Source organism: Tympanuchus pallidicinctus, unplaced genomic scaffold, assembly GCF_026119805.1.
Source record: "Tympanuchus pallidicinctus isolate F22 unplaced genomic scaffold, pur_lepc_1.0 scaffold3, whole genome shotgun sequence".
Taxonomy (NCBI): Eukaryota; Metazoa; Chordata; class Aves; order Galliformes; family Phasianidae; genus Tympanuchus; species Tympanuchus pallidicinctus.
In genome coordinates, this window is record NW_026294747.1 from 62,098,386 (window position 1) to 62,103,836 (window position 5,451).

At 43.5% G+C, this 5,451-nt stretch overlaps 1 long non-coding RNA gene across 1 annotated transcript; it reads right to left on the reverse strand.

Annotated features, from left to right (window-relative positions):
• Window positions 1–2,162: 2,162 nt before the first annotated feature.
• LOC128086716 (uncharacterized) lies at window positions 2,163–4,356 on the reverse strand. The gene is made up of 2 exons (XR_008209498.1): window positions 3,476–4,356; window positions 2,163–3,258 (listed from the first exon to the last, which is right to left on the reverse strand). It is a non-coding gene; the product is annotated as an uncharacterized LOC128086716 (long non-coding RNA).
• Between the last annotated feature and the right edge of the window lie 1,095 nt (window positions 4,357–5,451).

The window sequence follows — 5,451 nt, forward strand, 5'->3', positions numbered from 1 at the left end:
GGACTATTCAGGACAGACTGAAGGGAAATTACAGAGAGCTATAAAATTACGAGGGACAAAGGAAAAGCAAAAAGTGATTGGCTGTTACTAGCATCTTCCAGAGCAAATACTAAAGGGGATCAAATTAAATCAGCATGTGGCATGTCCAGTACTTGAAAAAACTTTGACATTCATTGCCACAAGAATCTGTGGATGCCTACAGCCAGCACAATTCAAAAAGTAGATTTATCTACAGCTCTTACACAAAGAGCTGTAGATAAATTGCCTCTGGCCATGAATTACTGGGAGCTGAGGCATTATTCTGGAGAGGAGCACTATATATCTGTCATTTTGTTATGTTCCTCCCCATAGGAACCAGCTGTTGCCCTAGGTGAGCTGGATGTTTGGGTTGATCCAGTGTGGCTGTTCCTACATTCAGACACGGATTCAAGGAGAGAGACTTATTTCAGTAACTAGTCTTGTAAGTGTAATGCCTGTCACTGGTTTTGCCATACATCCCATACATCTTTGTGGCACACCTGACACAAAACCTCTGACTGAACCACCCTTGGTGCTCCCTGCTTCTGCCTTTCCAGCTTCATTATCTGTCCAGTTCAGAGACTTCATTATCTGTCCAGTTCAGAGACTTCATCTGCCAGCAGCAGCTGATCAGTGTAATCTTCACCAGTTACCCGAATGCAGGTCCTGGAGAAGAGAGCCCTTAGAACTGATGGTAAGACATCTAGTAGGTTCCTCACTCACCTGCATTTCACCAAATCCATCATTTCTCCTGCACCCATCACATTAGTACCACAACAGCCCTTCCATTAGGTGACCCACTGCTCATGGCTGCTGATGTACATCAGACATGCAGCATGGCACGATGCTACTCTGCTCTAGAGATGAAGTGTGATGGAACAAAACTGAAGCTCTTGGGGTGGCCGCAGTCCTCTGAGATGGCTTCCAGCAGAACCATGCTCAATTTCCATTCACTCGAGGTCTCCAGTTTCTCCATCTGCAAAAGGAAGGGAGCACATCCCATCACAGTAGGGTCTGAGGTCTGCAAAAAGCTGAATTTGGATCTCCCATGTTTGCTGTTGTCCCAGTTTGGATGAGGTTCATCTTGGCAGCCTTAAGAGGAAAGGTTCCTTACTCCATTAGCTCTCCATTGAGCCATCCAGCCTTCCATGCAAGGCTGTTTTATTTGGAAAACATGACCGCTTGTGGCAAACAATATTTACAATTTAACTTTTTTGTTGTTGTTCCGGCTGATGTGAAACTCCTTGGCTTTATAATGCGGGTTTAATAAACTCCACTAAAAGGGTAAATATAGCAACACCCTTTTGGAATTTCTTCCTCTTCGTTTCTTTTTTAATTGATTATTTCTCTAGAGGTATAATTTTAATACAATGGCAGAGTATCAGCAGTAGTTGGATTAAATACAGAGAGGGGCAGGGGGCTGCTGATCTTTTATTTTTCATTTTTTTGGAGACCCATAAACCATAAATGAAACAAAAGTTACTTTATATTTGCAGACAAGTGTGTGCGTGCGCGTGTTTATGCATTTCTCTCTTGCTTGCCAACTTTGCCCTTTTTTTCTTCTTTCAAAGCACTACAAGCAATAACACTGCAGATGATAGAACCCTTTCTGTTTTTTCTTGTTTTCTTTCCAAAAAAATGAATAAGCTTGAAGGGCATTATTTTAACTAGGCTCTTGTAATCCTTTAACGGGGCTTGTTGAAAATAAGACCCAGCACTGCCAGACACCACGCAGCAAAAAGCTGCTTAGTGCCAAACTACTTTGCATCATAGAAGCTGGGAACTGGCTACTTTTCCTCCTGTTCCATGTCTGAATGTGCTCCTTCTTAGGTCTCAAAGAGACCTGAACACCTGCAACCTGGTCTCTGACCCTCAAGATTGACCAGGATAACAATGTCTCCCTTGACTGAATGCACTACCTCCAGCACAGAGCTGGCAGCTCCAAGGGCTTGACTGAGAGCTTGTAGGGTTGGCTTTACTGTATGAAGTCACGTAGTGATGTGACACTCCTGGCTCCTGCTGGAAAAAGGAGAGGTTTTTTTGGTCCTGATGGTCTTGTTGAAATGCAAAAGTATGTGGATGGAAACCATATACCAACTGGCTTAGGTCTCAGCCAGGTCATTATCTTTGCCCCTTGCTGCCTGTTCTATTTTTTAATTATTATTATTAATTTTTTTTTGTTAATACACCACTGGTGTATTCTACTACAGTAAAATAAATAGATTCTTTCATTTCAGGAATATTCAAAAGAAAGGAAGACGTTTATGACCCAAAGGAACCGGTGCTCTCCAATGACAGTCCTCAAGACACAACGGAGAAGAATACAAAGGCCCTGTCTCAGCAGGCTTTTCAAAAGGAGAAGAGAAAATAGCTCTAGAATGAGATATGGGAAAGAATAAATAAGTGTCACTGTCTTTTTCTGAGCTTTACTATCACAAATGTGCCTGGTAGTGAGCTGTGGTATCTCATTGCTTCATCCATCCTCCTGCCTTGTTCTGGTTCTTCACACCCTGCCCACTCCTCCTGGATGTTCCTCTATTAATATAAAGAGAAAAACCAACAAATGTTTTGCATTAGGAGATTTTTTTCATCAGATGACTGAGAATCTTTTGCAGAGAACAGCCCATCCAATTTCAATATCATGAACAGACTAAGGCCATAGAGAATCAAGCTATCCAGAAACAAGGGGAAAATGGGACCAGTTGGACTTCAAGACCCTTCTCCCTCTTGGCATTAGTTTGAGCAGCCCAAAAACACACCATTAGAAAGCCCTCTGCATTTTTGTCTCCATTAAAGGAGCAGAGGGATCACAGAGCAAAATACCCATGCCTTGATTCTCAAAGACTGATTGGGTGATGAGAACAGAGGAGAACATTTCCAGGGTGGCTCTTCACCTCACCCTTGCTTGTGAGCAAACAGAAGGGAGCTCTGACAGAGATGCTGTTGGCTTTTCCTCATCAGTCATTACAGTCCAGGAGAGAGGCAGTGACGTGAATACACCCCATGGGCTGGGAAGGGAGAGGGGAAATTGGAGCAAAACACTCAGAAAAGCACACCGTCTGTCAGCTTATCCAGTGACCCTGAAAAGCCAGATGAATGATTCTCTTCTGCAGGTTTTAGGCTTTCTGCAACCGCTTGCACTTTTGTTGGGAAAAGTATTTCCCTCTGTAGGAGTTCTCAGTGGCGAATCAGTCAGATAGTGAAGACTCCAGATGAGACCTTCTGGAGACTGTAAGAAAACTAAATGAAGTGGGAAATTAAAAAATGGCTTAAAAACACCCTCACAGTGTAGTCACACTGGATCAGATAGCTTATTTTCCAATTATAGTTGCACATTTAGTGTGGACTTGTCTCTTCACATAGCTCAGATGATTGTTCCCTGCCTCCTTTCATCATAGAAGTTCATCATCTCCAGTATTTTGAACCTGAGCAAAGAAAAGATGAAACTTTTCCTTACCTTGTCCCTGCCCTGATCATGGCCCTGGGGAGCTGAGATCTCCTTCTGGACTTTTGAAGACAAAGGAAATGCATCCTTAAGAGCCAGATGAAGTTCTCAATCAATCACATCACAGAAGTAAAATGAGCACTGTTGAAAAAAAGCTTTTGCTGAGTAGAGATAAGCTCCCCTCCTTGCTTCCTTCTTGCCAGTCAGTTCAGCAGGTGCTTACGTTTTCCATTCACACCTGGAGGGCTCAGGGGGAAAACACAACAGACTGGGGGAGTTATTGCATGCAACTAGGAAAAACAAACAGGGCCTGGAGATAAAGGAAAGTAGGAGAACAGAGAGATAAGAAAAAGAACTAAAAACACTCCTTCCTCTTTTCTCCCACTCCATTTCCTGCTGAGATCATCAGAGCTCACAGTGACCTGCTCTCTGCAGGTGGGTGATAGGCACTTAGCTTTCCAACAACCTTTATATTCATGTCAGCAAAGTGAGGTTTTCCATGTCCTCTAAGCACACCAGCCCTGGCAGCCTGAATGCACGTGCCCTTATCCAGTGCTGAAATTGAAGAGTCCCATCTCTGTAAGGGCAGGAGATGCCACAGGAATTTTGAGTATCGAGAACAGACTGGTCTCTGAGCCAGGTGACTAAAATCAAACTGTAAGAATCAAATCAGTTGGGCGTCAGCCTTTCAGCCCCGTTGCTGTGTTGAAGATCAAACATTCTAGGGATGTATACTGCTAGAATGGGTAAGCATGTACTACGAAGTCATATTACACAGAGCTTACACAGCTGGGCTTGACAATCTGCATCATCTATACTGACTTTACCTACTTAAAATGCCAAGCTGTGCCATTTCCTGACCGAAGCCAGTGCTGTCCCTATGTTCTACTAAATAGCTGTTTTACTTTCCCCTGGTGTCTTCTGTGTTACTGTAAGGAAAAAAGGCACAATCAGTAGAGAGGAAGACTCACCCGTTATGAGTGATGGTGTCAGGAGAGCTGGAATCCAGCTTGCCCAATGCAATACATAACCTCCATGCAAGCATCAGTGTAGACATCCATGGTACAATTCATCTGGGAAAGCAACATTCTCCAAACCCACTGTAGCTGCCTTCAGATGCCCAGCTGATCTCCAACTCTAATCTCAGAGAAACACAGAAATGTGTTCCCTCACTACCCTGTTGGGGTATTTGATGAAGTCAATCTTTAGGGCAGATGTGAACCCAGAGGTGAACTGTGCCAACTGAAGCGGTGCTTCAACCCAATCCTACCCCTTTGTGCAAGGTTAGCCATTCCTCTTCCTGTAGCCTGGCCTTCAGAAGCTCTCAGTGATGGGTAAGAATTGGCAGGGAGACAACTCAATCACTTCTACATCTCCAGAAATATTCCATCTGTCTGACTCCAAGCCACAGTGACGAGGTGGATTGGCTCCTCCATCATCCAAATCTGCTCTCCCGCCCCTGTTTGAAAACCATGACATTTGGGACCAGAAAGCGCAATGACAGCACAATTGGCAAGTCCAGCTGTCTACAGAAGGGAGTGCATTTGGCATCCTTGTATGTCTGGAAATGGAGCTGTTTATACAGGGGGAGGGGAAGGGAGAGCTGCCATGTATAAGGTCTCAAATCGATCACTCATATTAATATAGCGTGCTACAGAATAACGAGGGTCCTATTAACAAAGGTGACATAAATAAAACCACGTTAGCTGCTTCACTTCAGAACAAATTGTTTTCCCCTAGGACCATGCTTACAGTCACAGGAATTTCCAAAAAGCATTTTCATCTCCATACAAGTGTGATTTACTCAGGTTACAAAATATACAGTGGTATAAATCTGTCAGAATAAGACAAGAATGAAAGGGAAGGTGGACTTACGATTAAAGTGCTGGAGTGGGAATATGGAGATTAGGAAATTTTTCTCTACTACAGATTTTTTTTCCCCGGATATCAGACTTCTTATATCACTTACTATTTATACTGCCATATCA